The sequence below is a fragment of the Mirounga leonina genome, unplaced genomic scaffold, assembly GCF_011800145.1.
Source record: "Mirounga leonina isolate KUSES-001 unplaced genomic scaffold, KU_Mleo_1.0 Mir_175, whole genome shotgun sequence".
In the NCBI taxonomy this organism is placed as follows: Eukaryota; Metazoa; Chordata; class Mammalia; order Carnivora; family Phocidae; genus Mirounga; species Mirounga leonina.
The window spans coordinates 13,484,695-13,506,535 of NW_023270453.1; the positions used below are offsets into that span (position 1 = coordinate 13,484,695).

Sequence of the window (21,841 nt, forward strand, 5' to 3'; positions counted from 1 at the left end):
ACAAAAACAAAAACCTACAAGATGTGTGCTTAAAATCTTAGTGGAAATGAGTAGGTATCATCAAACTTAAGTTAAAAGCAGAAATTGGGTAGCAATGTCTGACAGGGAGCAACAGACCTGAACTTACTACGGATGCCTCCCCCAGCCAACTCTTGCAAAGCTGTTCATTTCTGATGTATGCTATCAATGCAAATCCAAGTGCCATTCAATCCCCTTCAAATTCGGGGCTGCCTCTTCTTGGTGTTTCTCTTCAATATTTGGCTTAGGCTCCTATGTCTACAGAGAAGGGCAAGATCAGATGATGGTTTTTGCTTTTTTATATATTGAGGCAGTTGGTCAAGAAAAGTCTTTTGAGTGCCTTCTATAGGACAGATATATGCAAGGTGCTGAGAAAACAGCAAACATCCACATGCCACCCTCTCTTAGGGTCACTTCAGAGACACATGGGGCTGAATACACTGCAAATCTCTAAGATTCCTAAGGAAACTAGCACTCACATGTTTTTTTTTAAAAATGAAAATTTTAGGGGCGCCTGGGTGGCTCAGTTGGTTGAGCATCCAACTCTTGATTTTGGCTCAGGTCATGATCTCAGGGTGGTGAGATCAAACCCCATGTCAGGCTCCATGCTGAGCGTGAAGCCTGCCTCAGATTCTCTCTCTCCCTCTCCCTCTGCCCCTCCCCCACCCCCTAAAAAAAAAAAGAAAGAAAGAAAAGAAAATTATATTTCAGACCCAAACTGTGAATGACAACACTGTCATTCCAACAGAGGATCTAAAAGTTTTGGGTAGAATCTGGAAATGACAAATAAAAGGACTCCGTTCTCTGGTACTGTTTGATGCTTGTAGTTGGAACAACCCTTGCAAATTTGGTTTTACCTTTCAAAATTAATTAAGGTACAAGCATAGGAAGAGACTCAGGAGTAGTGAGATCCTCAGATAATGTTTAAGACTTGAGTGGTTTTTTTTCTTCTGAGTATACTAAGTGACATTAGGACACAAAATGAGTGGTGTTTTTAGCAATGAAAAAAAGCTTTTATTTGTCAGTTGACAGGAAGCATTTTTCAATCTCACTCAATCTGTGATTCAGGAACAAATTATACCATAATTATACTTTTGATACAGAGTATTTTTCAATGAGTTATGTTCGTGTGATAAAACTTTTAGGAAATTGTCATTGTATTTCTTCTCCTTGTCGTTGGTGCTTTTTAAATTTATTCTTGTCCCTCTTCATCATGTTCCCTACCTTCTTCTTTGTCTCTGGTTAGAAATAATCTTCAGTCCTTCTTTAGATCTTCAACAGAATCACCAGCTTTTACCATGGAGGTGACATGTGGGAAATGTGCGTGCGTCTGATGGGGAAGAAGCACATATCATTGCCTCTAACACTTGACTGTCTAGAACTTAGTCATGTGGCCTCACCAGAAGCAAGGGAGCCTGGGAGGCATATTCTAGCCTTCCAGACATATGCCTGGTGCCTCTGTTTCACCTCAAAATAAGGTATAATTGATTTTGGTAGACAGCTGTGGTCCCACCTCAGCTACCATACTTATGGTATCTCAGGATATTTATGATATCTTACGCAGAAGAGCAGATAAGGAAATAAAAAACAAATGGAAAATATGTTTTAGAAGGTACATAATAAAATAGATTTCACATGTTGAATCTATTTCATTAACCTACTGGAAATTGTAGTCTTATATGGAATTAGGATGAGATACGGACCCAAAACCGAATTATTTAAGAATTAATGTAACCCATGTTAATTTCTTCCCTTCGACGTTGGTGATGAAAAACCTTGACTGCTTTTTCCATACCGATAGCTATGTGATTTAAAATTGAGAGGAACAAAAGAATGTAACCTTCGAAAGTCAATTTTTTTCTACTCTTCAATGTAGATTTTTTTTTTTAAAGATTTTATTTATTTATTTGCGAGAGAGAATGAGAGACAGAGAGCACGAGAGGGAAGAGGGTCAGAGGGAGAAGCAGACTCCCCGCTGAGCAGGGAGCCCAATGCGGGACTCGATCCCCAGACTCCAGGATCATGACCTGAGCCGAAGGCAGTTGCTTAACCGACTGAGCCACCCAGGCACCCTCTTCAATGTAGATTTTTATTCTCACGAGTAATACTACATCACTGAGTTCAGCAATCCCGGGAAAGGACTCAACTTCTTTTATTGTTATAACTTCCTCCTTTAGGCCACCTTCATCAAATATACAAAGTGCTCTGTGCACAGAGAAATGATGCTGTCATTGTCACGGCCCTGTACATCAATTTTGTTTTCCAGATAAGCGCTGTGTGAACCTACCGGAAAAGGGCAGTTTTTTCAATGACAACATGTGACAGAAACCAAAAGGTTTTAAAGCAAACATACAAACGTGTCATCTAATAGTCCATCAACCAGTCCTTGTCACACTGATAAACCTTTTATCTCTCTTCCCCAGATTTTAATCAGTAGCTTGGTTTGCATGTTCTCGTGTCACTGCAACAAACCAACCTAAAGGGGATTCTTTATGCCCTGAGAAATCAACTCATTTGGGCCTAAATGAAACATTTCACTGTCTTGTTTTATCTCTCTCTCTATTCACATTAACATAATAGCTTTTAATTGGATTGTATTTGTGATTAGAGTCAGCAAAGGTGGCATTCTTTCCGAGGAAATTGACCGCGAGGCAAACTGCTAAGACTCCATCTGGGGGAATATTCTCAGCTTTTCCCCGGGGAACAAGGCTGCAGGACACACAGCCTCGCGAGTCACCGGACAACTCACTTTCCCTAAGCACTGCCAGTGAGCTATGCATCTCATAAAGGCTTACAGGCTCATATATCTGAAATATTTGATGAGTAGTCAAATGCATGTCCTCAAAAATAGCATATTTACAGAAGGACACCATAAACGGGTGAATTGTGATATAATCAGAAGTGGAGGAGGCCTTCCCAGGTCTGACACCCAAAGTTGAAGCTAGAGATCAAACGACTGCCGGGTATGATACATAGACATTTACTAAATGCATCTATGTATCCGAAAAATGATATAAATGAAATTACAACAAACTGAGCAAAGAAATGTGCCATTTATTTCATCGCCAAAAGGCTACTGTTCATAATATATAAATTCCAACAAATGAATAAAAACATACAAATGGCACATGTGGATAAATGATGTAAGAAGGAACTCGCTAGAGGAATAAAAATGTCCAGGAGCGCCTGGGGGCCTCAGTCAGTTAAGCGTCTGCCCTTGGCTCAGGTCATCATCTCTAGGTCCTGGGATCGAGCCCCGAGTCAGGCTCCCTGCTCAGCGTGGAGTCTGCTTCTCTCTCTCCTTCTGTGCGCTCTCTCTTGCTGTCTCTCAAGTAAATAAAATCTTTTTTTTTTTTTTTTAAGGAAGTACAAATCTCTAATAAGCACGTGAAAAAAATTATTCTTCAGGACTGGAAGATGTTTCCATTAAGATAACATTTCTTACCTTGCAAATAAACAAATAAATAAGTTGTTTAATGTTTCCAGAGAACAAAGTGTGAATACTTTTCAACATTCAGCATACTTTAAAAAATTCTGGCAATTAGACCACAAAAATGAAATGAAAGGAACACGGATTGGAAAGCAAGAAGTAAAACTATTTGCACATTTCTGTATATATTTCTGTATGTAGAAAATTCTAAAGAATCCACCCAAAACTAACAAATCAGTTCAGTAAGGGTGCAATGCAAGATCAACATACAAAAATCAACTGTATTTCTAAACACGATCAATGAACAATCTGAAAACAAAATTAGGAAAACTATTCAATTTATAATAGCAACAAAAAGAATTAAATACTTGGAAGTTGATTTAACAAAAGCAATGCAAGATTTGTAAATCGTAAACTACAAAATATTGCTGAAAGGAATTTAAAAAGACCTAAATAAGTGGAAAGACACCCTGTTTTCATGGGTTTGAAAATGTACTATTATTGAGATGGCAACGCTCCTCCACACTGATCTACCAATTCAGTGGAATCCATGTCAAAATTTGAGCTTTTTGTAGAAATTGACATGCTGATGCTAAAATTCATATGGAAATTCAAGGAACCCAGGTGCCAAAAATAAATACATAAATAACTCAGAAGGAAGAATACAATGGAGAACTCACCCTTCCTTATTCCAAAATTTAGCACACAGCTAAGATTTTCAAGATAGTGTGGTACTGGCATCAAAGAGAAACACATAGATCAAAGGGGTAGAATTGAGAGTCCAGAAATAAACCCTTACATTGATACTCAGTTTCCTTTTGACAAGAGAATGCAGACAAGACCAGAGAGTATATCACATTTTGAAAAGTAGTATTTCTAGGTTAGCCCAAATGCCAGGGCAAACTCCTCCTCCCTTTTTTCTAAGTAACAACCACAAAATCCACCTCAGAAATCGACTCATGCATATTGGCCTTCCTATTGGCTTACCAACCCCAGCATCATATCAGACACACTCAGAATAACCCCTGTAGATAATCATCACAAAAGGAAAAACTAGGAACATCCGAATTACTTCCTGTCCCATTGAAAGATTTAAAGCCAAAATGTAACAAATTTAAGAGTCTAATAGTTTTCAAAAGTAATTATGACAACTCAGTTCAATGCTTTGCTTTTATTTTTTAAGCATATTCCTTTACTTACTTAACCCAAATGCACACGCTGGGTCTACTATGTATCAGATGCTATGCTAGACACTGAGAATGTAAAGAATACTACTCATTCACCATCTCCAACAAGCACATAGCATAGTCAGGGCCAGAGAATTCATTCAACTAAGCACATGCTGACTTCCACCTAGATCAAGAACTGGGTATTGTGCTTATTTTTTAGGATATGAAAACATTTAGGACACAGTCCCTGCCTGTAAGGGATATACAATCCTCTGTAAGAACAGATAAACAAATAGGAAGAAAGATTAGATAGATTGATAGATGATAGAAAGATGATAGATGATTGATAGATAGATAGCTGATAGAAATAGAAATGTACAAATAAGTATAATAAAATTGTACAAATGCAATATAAACGTCCTTACAGGATTTAGTGTAGTGGCAAAGGATGGCACGGTCAATTCTGTGGAGCAAGAAGAGGCTCAAGGAGTTTGAACTTAATCCCATAGGCAATGGTAAGTCTGCAACCCAGAAAGGGCAGTTTCATTTTGCTCTGGCCTGTGGTCCGGAGAAAATAAATACCATTGATTTGATGTCACTACAAGTGCAAGCGACGTTATTTCTACCCTGTAAAAAATAATAGCAGCTATGAGAAAGATTTTTCCTAAGCTTTATTTGCAGTTGTAAACTAAACAGATACTTATAAAAAATGGCCACTTAAAATGTTAATTTTATGAATGTTTACAACAATCAAAGTCAAAAGGATTCACAAGCCTATGAGGAAGGTGATGGGGAAAGAATGGAAAATTAATTCAGTGTCTCACAAAGTACGAACAAATCCTACGTATTTACAAAATAATAACAATAACAAAGCCCATGAATACAAGATACTTGTGTTTTTATTATATTTTTCAAAAAAATTATAAGTTAGGAAGTGTACTCTAAAAAGGCAAGAGTCAGACTATGAGTCAGTGTCTCTAACTTAGCCAAAGCCAAATGGGAGTTTTCCACCGAGGGTCCCCTCTTTCTGCTTTCTCACCAAACGTTCTGTTGGTTTCCCTGTGTGAGTTTCTCTGTATAAGACAATATCCCTGATATTTTGAAAGGATGCCATTTCAAGTGTGTTTTAACAGAGTCTAGCCTCTCTATACGTGATTTGCAATTTGACTATTCCCCCCAAAAATTATAATTTGTGATTCTCCGGTCTTCTGATCCCGCACGCTGAATTTCCAGAAGTCCTTCTGATAAATACGGTGCAGGCATGTTCAGGAACACTGTCAGTGGCTGCAGCATTACCAAGCATCAAGCATCCATTCCCCAAGGATGCCATGCCCAGCCAACCACACAAAGGTAGGGTTCAGCTCCTACATGAGCAAATTCCTCATGTTCAAAATGTAGAAAAATGGCAGCAGAGTCTGATGGTGACGATAGGATTTTCTTAATATTCTAAAGAAGGCATCCCATTTCCTACAAACTGAATGATGTAATTAAGGAAACAAGAACATGCTTTCTGAAACCCACAACCCAAGGGCCCAGCTCTGTTGAGGAGAGGCTACCCTTATGTAGACGGTCATAAGTACCACCATCTTTCTGAGCGTCCGTTACTTACTTGGCACTCAGGTAAGCACTTCACCTTCACGTACGTCAAAGGCAATTCCATTTTCTCCTCAAAACAACTCTTAAGGACAGCATTACTATCTTCCTGTTACAGGAAAGGGACTGGGTTTGGAGCATTAAGCTTAAAGTTGTACAGCTGAGCGGCAGAGAAGAGGTTCAAGCCTCGACCCATCAAACTCCAAAACAGGTTTTCAGAGAGCCCAGATGAACTCTGAGTGGTATTTTGGTATCAGTATTTTGCCTCTTTTGGCCTGAACTCTATCATCTGAAGAGTAGGTGAAGAGTGGAGTCAGTACACTAACACTCTTCGAAGTAGCACAAGAGGAACTGGGGTGTTCTTATCACCATATCATCACTAAACGGTGGCGAACACTATCCCGCGGCAATTGTCAATGCTTCTTTTAACATCCTAATACCTAGAATCTTACACTTGGCCATAAACTAAAAGACAGAGGCTGGGTCTGTGCATGCAAGGCTCAGTAAGGCCATACAGTATGTTCTATGTAAAGTTATCTGCATGCTTCTGGAAGACACTAACTACATGCCTGCTACCATTGCTGTTTAGGAGAGGCCCTTGATAACCAGGTCCACGGACACGGAAAGGTCTCTGATAAATTCAGCATGCATGTCATCCTGAGACGTCTCTCTACTGGTCTTAGGTCTACCTCCCAGAGCAGTTTCCTTTCCTACCTGACATTGTAGCAACAATTTCAAGACTGGTTTATCTGCCATCATGTCACTTGGATCCTTTATTTTCCTATAAAGATTTCTCCTTCAAGAAAACAGCCTTTTGTCAACAACAACCAGCCTATTAAAACAGCAACAACAACAAAAAAACAACCAAACAAAAAAAAACCTAAAAGCCAAAAAAGACAAACAACCAGCAAGCTTAAATTTGTCCTGCCACTCTGTTTTCCCTTCCCACAGGTAAAAATTGTTCTCATTCTGTTCCCAGCAAACTTGTGTTTGCCTTTATGATGCTATTTTTCCTAAAAGAAGAAAAAAAGAAAAAAGAAAAAGAAGTGGAATGGAGAAAATATGGATATTACTACAGGGGTGATACACTCCTAACGTTGCATCTCAGAAATCCACTTGGGTTTCCCCCCAGCAGGTGGTCAGCGACCCCCTAAATCTCTCAACCTGTGTGTCTTAGAGGTTTTAGGCGTTGCTGCATCACATGAAAGTTGGACACACGCGTACCCCTTCGGTTCATTGACGAATTTTTCACTGGAAAATAATTACTTTATACTAATAGGAAAAATCAGGCCTCTGGAAGCTTTTTCCAGGTCGTTTTTTGTTCTTGCTGTAAAACAAAATATAAAAATGTAAAATCCAAGGTTTGACCTCCAAATCTTTATAATCATAGGGATCCTAAATTTTTTAAAACTTATCTTTAGATGCTTTCCTAGTTTTTCTACCCTTGTTTTCTATCATTTTTGATGTCAAAGCTTTTTGTAGCCTTTTCTGAAATTACTTTTTTTGTGGTTAAAATACAACTTTTTAAGACTTCAAAACCACCATGTGTTTTATTTTGTCAAAAAAAGCAAAAACAAAAAAACCTTTCACTTCCCAAATATCACTGACAAATCAATGGGGCCAAGAGAATTGTAGCTCTTTTCCCTATAAGGCTATGTGGCTTTCCAGGTCACATTTTGGGCTTCTGAAACTAGCGTGTGGAATAAAAGTCTGAAAGGGATCCAGGCTAGGTGAGCTCTGAAAGGGGACCTGTTTCTTGAGTGGTAGTCTATTTTGACAGCAAATGCAAAGAGCAAAAAGGAAGATTTTCATGTATAATAAATCTTTCCCAAATGTTTCATTGAAAGGGATCCGGGCAAGCAGGTTTAAGCAGTAAATATCACCAGAATACAAAGTGAGTAAACATGCCAGGTGAATTGCCAAAAAGACATTTTCTCCCAATGAAAGACTGGTGTCGAGTCTATGTTGAGCTTTGGGTCCAGGGAGGTGCTTTGATTTGAGGTGTACATCAGAGATGATTGAGAACTGAACTGAAAACACTATCCTGTTTGTTTGTTTGTTTTTATTTTTCTGACTATAGATTACTACTGGTGTGTCAATGGTGGGTGCACAGGTAAGAACGTAAATACCGGAACACATTATATCATTCTCTTCCCATTTGTTTATTTGATCCTGACAGGACAGTAAATGTTGATCCCACAGGTCATATTTCCAGCTCGCTGAGTAGAGCAATTCTGTCCAAAATGATGTCTACATACTTCCAGACAAGAACAAGATGATAACAGAACCAAAATTTATTGAGCACTTAATATATGCTGGGTTGTGTGTTAAGCACTTTACATACATTTTCTCATTGAATCCTTACAATACTGACAAGAGGGAGGTATCATGAATCCCACTGACAGATGAGGAAACTGAGGGGTAAGACATAGAGCCATCAGGTGTCAGAGCTTTATCACGTGTGTTCTCAGTCACTGCAATTCTGTCTTCAGGGACTCTGCAATCTAGTTGAAAAAAAAATAAGACATTGACACCTGAAATGCTGGCCAAAAATACCTCCCAAACACAGACACACACAGAGGAAAAAACAGCATAACTGAATAATATATTGGAAGGAAAATATAGAGTTACCATTCCTAAGAGTTTCGAGGAATGCGAGAGGAGAAGTTTTTAAAAATCACTGGAGGACAGTTTATAAAGGGGAGAAGAGACTGACTTGGTTTTGGTCTGGCAGGTAGAACTGGAAGGTCAGAAGAGTTCCCAGTGTCGTACGGGGGATCTTGAGGCCATGTTTCTATTATACAGTCTGTATATTGCCATTTACTCAGCAGCCTCAGTAACAATGAGTCATTGTTCAACGGTGCTAGCGCGGGTGTGAAATGCAGGTCCCTCTATGGAGCCTCATCAAGGTTTATTAACTTTGACCCTGTAATTTCATTCCTAGAAATCTGTACCAAAGAAATAAGAAGAGATGCAGAAAAAATGTATATTAATTCATTCAACACTTGTTTATGGAGCAATGCTGAGTGCTGGCCGGCCCGCTAGACCCCACGATATGGCAGGAAACCACACCAGGAAGCTGCGCTTTAGAGTTTCCAAGAGTGTTCATTGAAGCATTACTTACAATAACAAAAAGCTGGTTCCAAACTAAATGTCCAACAACAGAGGGATGTTTAAATCAACCATATTATGTCCATAGGACTAAACACTAAGCAGCCATGAAAAATCTTGTTTTCAAGTACATTTAAGAGCACCAGGAGATGTCCGCAGTAACGCATAACAAACAAACAAACAAAACCTTTCCCTCTGGGACTAAGTAGCTTGCCAGGTCAAATTGTAGGCTTCCCTAATTACAATGGGAATACAAATCTAAGCGATGCAGGCAAAGGAGGTTTTTCAGTTGGTCCTGCTGGCATTATGATCCCAGCTTTCAAAATACATTTGCTAGTACTCCAATTTTAAATACATATTTATAGCTATCACTAAATGAGTGTAGTTATTTCCTGGGGACAGCATTACATTTAATTTTTATTTTCTTATTTATACATCTCTGTTTTCTAAAAAGGTGCACTTTTTCTATGACCAAAAAAAAATTTTTTTTGAGACGAAAGAAGAACAGGGATGAGCACTGAGCAATGTATAGAATTGTTGCATCATTATATTGCCCACCTGAAACTAACATAACACTCTAAGTTACTATGTTAACTTCAATTAAAAAAAAAAAATGAAGGAAAAATAGAACAAGAATTAAGGCAATCTCCCCCACATCATTCGTGGCCCCTCTTTCAAGTGGCATCAGGATAACTGACTGTGGTATTTCCTTACATTTGAGATCTCTCCCAAGTGTCGTCAGAGTTAGGGTTCCTGTCTCCCAAGTGTCTTCAGAGTTAGGGTTCCTGTTGGTGGAATTCAAGCCCGTGCTATAGAAATGCGGCAGAATTATTTTCAATGGTAAGATCTAGTTAATTCCATTTCTCCTCAGTCAGTCCATCTCCAGAAACTGGAAACACAGGTTCTACCTCTAAGGTAGCCTGCAATGAATCAGGCCAGTGGGATTTTATGGTTCTATGTCCATCATGTCTGGGCACTTCCAGCTGGAGAGACAAACAGCCCTTCAGTGAATTTACAAGGTGGACCGCAAGAACCTTGCAAAGTTCAGGAAACCGCCAGCCACATATGAAATAAGACTCAGGGTGCAGGCTTTCTAAACCCTCCTCTGAAAAACAAAGTGACTAATAGTGAAGGTATTTCTATAAACGCACACAACACATAGTAGGCGTTTAATAAACATCAATTTCTGTCTTCCTTCCTTATCTATTTTAATCCTATCTTAAGACAACACACATTCACAAACTTTTATAGCTGAGTCACATTGTCAGAGAGGTGGAAGGCATGTTTGCACTGCCACTGTGATAAATAATACCGTTGGGGAAAAATTAGGCCATGAAAGATTGGGATTTTTTTTTTTTCCTTTTTAATGACCTAATAGTCAACACAGTTGAAATACATGACATATATGAAAAGAGATGATAATTGATAAGAGTTAGTACTTGGAGTTGACAAGTGATTTTTTTTTTTCCATTAAATGAAAATCTAAGCTAAGGATGTATGAGGGGTGGGCATGGTTACTTCATTAAAACTAGGATTAGAAGTCTTGCTTCAAAAAGGAAATTCATTATGCCTTGTTCTCCTTTTCATATTCAAACATGGGAGCCAGGATTGAAATCCTGGATTTTTCGGATGTCTGCATTTTAAAAGATTTTGTTTATGTTAAGGCTTAGGTCACTTTAATAGGTATGTTTTAAGGAAAACATTACCTTTGTGTGACCTCTGGGATTTGAAGGTGAAAACTCAGTCACCGGGAAAAAAAAGCATCCTAGTTGTCATGGATGAAATCTCTAACTTTAAAGACTATTGTGTGTCATCCTGTGACTGTCGTCCTACAGCAGTAAAAAAACAGTTGAACCACAGCTGGGGCAGAGTAGTTCTGATGGATCATGATTCTTAACTAGAGAAACACACACTTGTTTAAAAAAAAAAAAAAAAACACGTTAAAGGAAAATAAACTAGCGGAATTTTATAGAAGCAGCAAAATATTTTCAAGGAATCTTCAGGAAGCAGGTTCTAACCACCCCCCCCATTCTTAAATTGTTATTATAAGCTAAGCATTTTACCTCCAGAGGGAAGAATGAATTTGTGCTGGTTATCATATATCAGAATTACACAGAACATCATCTGTTAATGATCATTTATTCCTAGCTACTTGAAGAATAATACCCAGTAATTATAGCAAATGTAAGTCAAATAGTAATAGCATACTTTACATAGTATAGTAATTATAAGTTATGTCCATGCATCTGGGACAAGGGTCTTTTATGCTCAGTATTAAATCTGAGCTGCAATTTATTCATAATACCATGGCTGGGATTGAAGAAAGGAAGCTTGCTTGTAGAAAGGAAACTTGTCTTCCTTTTACATTTCCAATAAGTCATTTGAAGAAAACTGCTCTCTGCATGCCTTGCTAAACCCAATTACCACCAAGACATCATAAACAAATATTCATTGCATTTATAGCTGGTTCTTTATTGCACAATGCAAAACGTATTGTTAAAATTTAAACCATTTAAAGGGAGTAAGCACCCAGATTTCTGCATTCATTTAAAGTTTAATTGAAAAAAAAAAAAACCTCAGGCATGTGTTGAAATATTTTCTTCTTTAGAGACTGCTGCTAAATGAAGAGTCATATAATACTCTCAAGTCCAGCAAAAGTCAGATAAAAATTGGGGCATCTCTGGCTTTGATATTTGGTAACACTGGAATGTATCCATTCGCTTACGTGAAAAGAGACTTATAAATAAAAGTTTTATAAAATGTTAGGATAAAAGGGAACCATTAAAAGTAACAATCACTTGATTCATTAAAAGAAAAAAAAAATTCTTCAAGTCCCTTCAAAATTTGGGCCCTGCCAGTCTCCCAGGCCTAGCCTAGCCAACAATTCCGGCAGGAACAGCTCCAGCCAAAGGGAAAGAATCTCCCTCCAGGCCTTCTGTCCTGCGATGAAATTGCTCTTTTGTAACAGAAACCTACTACTCAGGTTTTAGCTTAAATCCTTCGCCTTAATTCCTCCTCCAAGAAGCCTTCCATGCTCCCCTTCCTGGTCATCTTATATTACTCCCCACCTATGTCCTCTGTTAACATCCTTTCCTTTTCTCTGATTGTCATCTGTATCGTATTTCATTGCAACTGCTTGTTTATTTCTCCGCTAATCTCTTCTCACTAAGGGCGGGTGGGAGCCATCGATCCAGCTCCCCGTCAAATGTCTGGTACCTATCCCAGTGACTGGCACAGAGTATGAGCCCCATAAACATTTGTTTGGTTAATGAATGACCCCAGGCCTAGCTTCTCATCTTGCTGTCCAGCGAAAAGCTTTGGAGATGGGATGGGGAGGGCAACTTCTCCAGTAGGGGCCAAAGAATATCAGGAAGCATCCTGGGGAAAAATCTACCTTGGCACAATTAAGTTTGATCATTTAATGGGTAAGCAGATTTCTCTCTTTGACCTTTTCTCCATTCTCTATCTCTTTTCTTGTCCGGTTTTACATATTACAGCTTCTCAGAGCCTTTGACCATCTGTTAGTGTTTATTATTAAATTCCACAAAAGGCATTTGCCAAACTTCTTTGCTCATGGAAACTTTTGTTGTGAGAGCATCCACTAAGATAGGACATATGTGGTGCCCAGGGAACACAACTGGAGATCTGTGCTGATTAACCCTTTCTGTGATGTCATATTTAGTGCTCCATCTATAAAATAGGAATAAAAATGACCTGCAATGATCTGATAGGAACAATAAATATGTTATTATGAATCAAAGCATCTACTGATCTCACTGATCTGTTGCATAAGCACTTGGCTGACACCACACAGAGGGAAGGTATTTCTCGACTGAAGAAAGGAAAAAAGATCCACATAGAAACATCTATGTCTGTCATGAATTTTAATTCTTCCAGACTCTCATTTGTTTATCATCAAATAGTATTTATTAAGCACATACTTCATATATCTGTGTTGAATATTTAAGTAAACAATCTTCAAATGAATGAATAAATCAATACATGATGATGATCTTCAACAATTTATGTCCCTCTCAGCGTCTTTAAGACCAAACTTCAACCCAGAAAGTGTAACCAAATGCAGAATGCGCTTGGGAAGCCTTCTACACACCCCCTTCCCAGCTGTATGCCCATTGCACTGATGTGCTCTACTCAGTACAATTCAGGGTAATATTCTGTTGATTGATTTCTTTGTGTTTCATCAAGATTTGTCTTTCTAGAATAACTTCGATATTAGGACAACTGAACCAATATCACCGTGAGTAGCCAACTTCTAGCGTTTGGGGCCGAAGAGAGAGAAGACAGGGCCAGCTGAGCAATGCTGTTATGTCCAGGAATAAAAGGAATAACAACCATAAAATTAACTACAAGCCTATAATATTATTGAGTAATTTTGTAGAATCAAATGACATTCTCATAGTTAATGCTGATATGATGACTTTGTGTTTCACAATATTTCTGTTATCCACGGGGTATGAGGAGACTGGCCAAGGCTGTTAGGAATTTTTTAACCAAAGAATTAGTGCTACTGACTGAATGGCAAGGACACAATAACTTTGATAATTGAGGTGAACTGTATTCAAACTAAAATTTTAGAAAATTGATCTGAAAAAAAGAAAGAAAAGGGGCCGGGGCTTGTCATGAATCTTATACACTGGAATGACCAAAATTAATGAAATGAAACAACATTAAATTAAGTCAAAAGGGTACAGCCAATGCTTTTTATATGGTTAGTTTTAAATTTAGCCTATACTTGACACCAAAACGTCGGTTTAAACTAGGGAAAGATTCTAATATACCTATCCAAACCAGCACCATTGTGAGTAGTCAACTTCTAGCATCCTAGGCAGCCCAAGACAGACTCTTCAATTATTAATATAATCTCAAGAGTGGCATCCATCATTGTCACCCATATTCTATGGGTTAGCAGCAAATCACAGACCCTGCTCACACTCAAAGGGAGGGAATCATATGAGCACATGAACACCAGAACCAGGGCTGTGGGGCCACCATAATACCTATATCCACCACAGCCACTAACCACCCGTGAACTGTACACCATCAAGCTACTACTACTAGCAGAAAATGGATTATTTTCATTAGTACCAGCTGGGAAAACCCAAAGGAAAGATTCGAATTGGCCTAGCTAATGTCAGAGGTCCATCACTGGACCAGTCAACTGTAGCCAAAGATGTACAGCCCCCAAGTTATTCAGTAAGACAAGTAGGGCAAATGGTGGATCCCGAGCCATGGGGGATAAGGGTACAGGTTTGCAAATCCTAGTTATTCCAAACTGGGTAGCCACTGTTTTAGAAAACCTGACCCACTATATTGCTTTGTATGTCTTTAGGCCTTGGAAGTCTGGCTTTCCTCACAATTTCAGTCAGACTGAGGGAAGAAATAAAAAAACACCCTGCGGGGCGCCTGGGTGGCTCAGTTGGTTAAGCGTCTGCCTTCAGCTCAGGTCATGATCTCAAGGTCCTCGGATCGATCCCCATTTCAGGCTCTCTGCTCAGCGGGGAGCCTGTTTCTCCCTCTTTTTCTGCCCCTCTCTCCTCCTTCTGCCTCTCCCCTCTGCTCCTGCATGCTCTCTCTTTCTCTCAAATAAATAAATAAAAACTTTTTTAAAAATTAAAAAAAAAGAAACACCTTTTAAGAAACAAAGATGGCCCCAGATACGTCATAGTTTTTAGCCTTAAGATATGGTGGTAAACATTTTAAATCAAACAACATCTGAAATAATTCTTCTGTAGCCAAATAAAATAAAATACTTCAGAGGAGAAGCTCTGGGTATATTCATTTTACTGTTTGCTATAGTTCAACAATATTCACTCTCTTCTTAACAACCTTTTAAGGCTTATCCATACTACAAGGAAATCACGTTGCAGAGGTAAAAAACTAGAATTATAAAAACACTGCTTATTTTTTTTATATTTTCAACCATGTCAGATGCAAAGTGCAAGATTAAAATTCAGAAATATTTTTTATAATATATTTGACCTCCCTGGCCTAACTGAGCCTACATAGAAGTAGATAAATCATACTGTAATTTTAATAAATAGGGGTCAAGAGAAAGTACTCACAAATATAATTAAATTAGAAACCCACCACTTAGAAACCAGTCTAGAAGTTTTTTCTGTACTTGCAAACAGTACCACAATCTTGAACCCTTCATGATTTTTATTTCATAGTATTTATTTTTAGAAATCTAAAGCTATAGAAGTTCTCTTCCTAATCTCAATATTTTCAATTTCCACATATAACATATGAAAACCACTAAAACACAATCTCACCGAGCTTTTAATGATGACAGGAAATGCTCCCACCACAGCACGTTCAAAAATTAAGAAGGCATTGGATCATTTGATAAAGAAGCACAAAAATATATAGATTCTGTGATGCAAACTTTAAGGGATAGTATAAAATAAGGACAGTGAAGAATTTCCAGAAATGCTGTTTTTGTTTGTTTGGGATGTCAAACCAGGAAAGTAAATTGCCAAATAAGAACAGAAACATAAATTAGTTCACGAGACAGCTAAGACATCTTTATAGAAAGAGAAAATTGATGGATCCAGCCTCGGAGCCTAGAGGTGGAGTTAAAGGGCACGAACTTCCCTTCTATCAAGCAATCCTTGAAGCCAATGAAAAATAACGTCTCTAAAAAATGTCACTTTTCAGGATATCCCTTTTTATATGCATTTGCCAAGCAGAGGTGAAGTGGAAGGGCAGCCCTTTATTGGGGAATCCAGTCTGTCAGAGAAAATGAGACATCCTGGAGCCAGGATCTCAAATATTACCATGATGGACCCAACCCCTAAGGTTTCCATGTTGACAGGGTCCTAGAGTTAACACTGGGTTTGGGTAGAGTTTTTTTCTGTTTTTGTTTTTGGTGGGGGAGGGAGCTGTTTTTGCTGAGATCTTAAAAACAAGCCATGTTCTGAATAAGGTTACTCCCAGGAACATTTATCTTTATTGATTTAAGCAAATTCTAAACATCTTTATGACATGCACAGGCATAAATTTTGAGATTATGGAGGTAGCAGGCAGCTTAAAAACCAGTACTTTGGGGAAAACCAAAACAATCTTCTGATTTGTGTGTTGTGAACAGGCAGTTTTTGCTGACTTCATGAAGGCCATGTCATCACAGAGAGATCTTGACAAACTTGGGGTACATGCAACTTCAAACACTTCCTGATCCCCAGTTTCCCAAATGCTATGAAGTTGATTACAGTCATCTTTTAAAACATGAATATGTGATGCTTTATCGTTTCATAAGATATGTACACGCTACGATGGTGATGTTGGTGATAAGTACTCCCAACTCCTGACTACCTTGTAAGGAGGAGGCATGGGAAAGTGGTGATGGATGCAGACCCATTAACGAAATCTGGCTGGGAAATAACCCTGATATAAGTCTTTGTTTTCTTCTGTAAAATGAATCTAAAGATAATACCTACCAGCTGTGGGCATTATCTGAAATAATGTGTATAAAGTGCCTAACCCATAGGAAAACTCAACAAGATGCTTATGATTATTACTGCGCCGCAGGTATTATTTGACTAGAAATGTTTCATTTTTGTCTCATTTTGTTGCCCCAGATCAACTCATTCTCTTCCCAGACCTAGGAGACAGACTCAGCAGGGGTCAGGCACTGGCAGAAGGTTCCATGGACAACAATGGCAGAACCAAAATTTAAACTCCAGTCTGTGTACCTTCAACGAGTTGTCTCCACCTCAGCAAGGTGGGAAGAGGACTACAGTTTTGTTGTTTCCCTGAAGACCAAAAATAGGGTATTCCAAAGAAAAGGAGGCAAGGAATCCCCCAGGGCTCTCTTGAAAGACTGTCTTAAAGCTAAGCCTGATTCCTGCATCTAGCAGAGAAAATTCTGACCAGTGAAAGGACTTCCTTTCTAGCCTCTTTAACATGACCTGCTTTTTCCTAGGAAATTTAATTATGCATCTGTTTGTTCATTCATTCAACAATTGTTAAGTATCTATTATGTACTCAACCTGGACTCCACTCCATGCAGATGCCACCGAATGGAGGAGGGTGACTTGTATATTAACTAAAGGCATAAATGGCCAAATTGATGTGAGAAACAGAGAAGCTTTGAAAGAACTGTAATTAAATCAAGTTAGGAAGCAGAGGAGCAGTTCATTTAGAGAGATGAGCGCCATCGGATTAATTCTTTGGACAAGTCAGTCAGTGGACGAAAAATTCAAGACCCATGAGGGAAATCATGACAGAAATTCAAACAGAATTTCTCAGCCTGGATCATCAGTTAGAAATGCAAAGAAAAAAGTGATGGATTATTTAAAGAAATATCTCCTTCTCAAAGTCTAATGCAACACTGGTTTACTAGTCAATAAATTGGCAAGACCATACCCTTAAAAATGGGTGCGATTCCACACACAAAAATAGACTCCAAATGGTTGAAAGACCTCAGTGTGAGACAGGAGTTCATCAACATCCTAAAGGAGAACACAGGCAGCAACCTCTTTGACCTCAGCCGCAGCAACTTCTTCCTAGAAACATCGCCAAAGGCAAGGGAAGCAAGGGCAAAAATGAACTATTGGGACTTCATCAAGATAAAAAGCTTTTGCAAAGCAAAGGAAACAGTCAACAAAACCAAAAGACAACCAACAGAATGGGAGAAGACATTTGCAAATGACATATCAGATAAAGGGCTAGTATCCAAAATCTATAAAGAACTCATCAAACTCAACACCCAAAGAACAAAGAATCCAATCAAGAAATGGGCAGAAGACATGAACAGACATTTTTCCAAAGAAGACATCCAAATGGCCAACAGACACATGAAAAAGTGCTCAATATCGCTCAGCATCAGGGAAATCCAAATCAAAACCTCAATGAGATACCACCTCACACCAGTTAGAATGGCTAAAATTAACAAGTCAGGAAATGACAGATGTTGGCGGGGATGCAGAGAAAGGGGAACCCTCCTACACTGTTGGTGGGAATGCAAGCTGGTGCAGCCACTCTGGAAAACTGTATGGAGGTTCCTCAGAAAGTTGAAAATAGAGCTACCATATGATCCAGCAATTGCACTACTGGGTATTTACCCCAAAGATACAAAAGTAGGGATCCAAAGGGGTACGTGCACCCCGATGTTTATAGCAGCAATGTCCACAATAGCCAAACTGTGGAAAGAGCCAAGATGTCCATCGACAGATGACTGGATAAAGAAGATGTGGTATATATACACAATGGAATATTATGCAGCCATCAAAAGGAATGAGATCTTGCCATTTGCAACGACGTGGATGGAACTGGAGGGTATTATGTTGAGTGAAATAAGTCAAACAGAGAAAGACATGTATCATATAATCTCACTGATATGAGGAATTCTTAATCGCAGGAAACAAACTGAGTGTTGTTGGAGTGGGGGGTGGGGTGGGAGGGATGGGCTGACTGGGTGATAGACACTGGGGAGGGTATGTGCTCTGGTAAACGCTGTGAATTGTGCAAGACTGTTGAATCTCGGATCTGTACCTCTGAAACAAATAATACAATATATGTTAAGAAAAAAAAAAGAAGAAGGTAGCGGGAGGGGAAGAATGAAGTGGGGGAAATCGGAGGGGTAGACGAACCATGAGAGACGATGGACTCTGAAAAACAAACAGGGTTCTAGAGGGGAGGGGGGTGGGAGGATGGGTTAGCCTGGTGGTGGGTATTGAGGAGGGCACATTCTGCATGGAGCACTGGGTGTTATGCACAAACAATGAATCATGGAACACTTCATCTAAAACTAATGATGTAATGTATGGGGATTAACATAAGAATAAAAATAAATAAATAAATAAATAAATAAGAAATCATTTTCAAAATCAAGAAAAAAAAAATGGGTGCGATTGCTCTACCAGGTGGAAAAAGATCAATTATAGTTACAGAATCCGAAGTCTGTTCCTAAAATCTTAAATGTATATGCATCTGTTGTATTTTGAGATGAGAGGATTGCATTTCTCTCAGCACACGAGGTACTATATATTCTAGCTATTGGACAATCATCAGTGTGGATATTGAATTGTACTGATTTATAATCTTTAGCTCTATTTTGGTGTAGCACATTTTCCCAATAGATATGCATTGTGACCGGTTGTACAAGAGTCATCCATTAGTCATGATAACAAACTATAAGGCTATACCCGAAAATCTGGCTCTCCCCTTTACCTTCTCATTTTCCAGCAGCCCTGTTGCTGCAAACTCTCAACTAATTCCTCAAGCCAGGACATCTGTGGATTTTCCACTGAGTTGTAACCGCTGAACATGATGCAGACCGGGGACTGCCAACAATCTCAAAGCTGTAGGAAAAGGAAACTCACACCACATGGCTCCCTTCTCCCGGAATCAACTTGCCTCCTGGATCTGCCTGCTTTGGGCTTCCTTCCAATGCCCTCCCATAGTAATTTTTTTATGTTTTATCCAGAGTACATAGTTATCGGCAACAAGGGTAATCCAATTGGAGCTTACTTGACTATAAACAAAAGCAGAACTCCAGGCTTGAGGGTCATAAAGTCAAAATTGCACTTATTAGTATCATTTTTCAAGAAGCACTTTGAGACTATCAAAGTGAAGCCTCCCTCAGTATCTTCTTTTTTTACTGAAATAAGAAAATCTTCATCTCCTGCAGAGAATTTCCATACAAAGTTCACAGATCTTCAATACTAGAGAGTCATTTTGCAATTTCAGAACGATTTGTTTTAAAAACCCGATTCCTAACAACTTTGGGTGGCAATCGCTTTGGCTAATGTAGGCACTGTGAAAGAGTATTAAGCCACATCTGTTGCAAATATCTTGCAAAGATAAACCAGAATTCAGGGAGTTCCAATCATCTCATTTGCCTAATATGTTTACCAGTAAAGGCGAAGAAGTTGACTATACAGAAATAGCGATCTGTAGGTCTTGAGAGAATGAAACATGCTTATACTTGTGTACTTCATAGAGTTCATAATCTAAGATTGACATGTTTGAGTTTGAGATTAAGAATTGGAAGATAATCACTCCTCGGCCTTTTGGCTAAGATGAAGTTCTTATGAGTTTAATATCTGATACATCCTCTAGTCAAGGAAAATATATTAAATGGATTTTTGGAGCAGGGAGATGGAAGAGGAGCCTGCTCCGTCCACACCATGCATGGACCTGGTATTGCAGGACTTCCAGGAATGTGGCACCTCCCTCAGGGGCAACAATAGTGGTGCAAATGGCAGGCTGAGTCTGGCTTTTGAAGTCATCCCACGGACCTATGTGCAGAGGAGATCTAGTGGCTTGCTTCTTATCCTGCAGCAGGAGCCAGGCAGGAAGCCAAGTAGCCAGGCTCTAGCGTCCCTGGCCTGAGCAGCTAAGGCTTACCTTCCACGTGGGATAGCTGACCTGTATGCGTGTGGCCATCAGGACCAGCCTTGCCACACTCCATCCACCCCAGGAAAGTCCCAGCCTCCGTCTCTTCTCTGTGTCACAGCCCCCTGCCCCAACCACCACTAAAAAAGAAAGAAAAAAGAGAATTGGAAGATATTGGATAGCAGATGACAGAGGACAAAACAGTTAAACATATGGGTCAGGCCATCCTTTTGTTGCTAGTTTAAGAGACTTCAACCAGTCTCAGTTTAGACTTCTGTTAGTTATTGTAGTATCTAGTATAGGATCATAACATCTAGAAATTTGCCATGGATCTTATCAGAAATATGACCCAGTAAATAAAATTGTATCTCTTTTTGTGAAACAAACTTACCTTTAATTCCTCCTCATCATTCACAAAGCCCTAGGACAACAATGTATATTGTTTATGAAATTAGACTTAAATATTGTATTTATCGCTACAAATAGATCTGTGGTCTAATATAGACACACTAGTATTGTTTGTGCAAGAGATACATTGAAACACCCATTTCTACCTCTTAAGCAATGGGAACTGGCATTTGAGAAACTTTAAAATTAAAAGTTAATGAATCAGGGGTGCCTGGGTGGTTCAGTTGGTTGAGCGTCCAATTCTTGATTTCTGCTCAGGTCATGATCTCAGGGTCCTGGGATCAACCTCCATGTTGGGCTCCACACTCAGTGGGGAGTCTATTTGAAGATTCTTTTTCCCTCTCCCTCTGCCCCTCCCTTACATGCACACACGCGTACTCTGTCTCAAAAAAAAAAAAAAGTTAATCCGATTAAAATACTCGAAGTATTTTAAAAGATAAAATGAATTCCAAGCCAGTAAGATTAGATGGGAAATGGAGTGCATCCATTAATTTGCCTATAGGGAGAGGGTGGAGACAGAAAGTTACCACCTGGCTCCTGAACCAGAGGAAAAGGAATCACAAAAGCAAACCTTAGCAATATCCATTCAAACAGGACAAGCTTTTCAGCAAAGAAAAGTTAGGATTTAATTTCAGGAAAGACTGTATTTTAAAAAGCTCACTTTGTCAGCCCAAGGCCATAACTAGTAAGATCATCCTGTTGCCAGGTACATCCCTACTGTAAAGATGGGTCTATCAGAAAATCTCATTCAGCC

General features: G+C 39.0%; 1 pseudogene; it reads left to right on the forward strand.

The window, feature by feature from the left end:
• The first annotated feature begins 20,338 nt into the window (after positions 1-20,338).
• LOC118022027 lies at positions 20,339-20,518 on the forward strand (annotated as a pseudogene).
• The last annotated feature ends 1,323 nt before the right edge of the window (positions 20,519-21,841 follow it).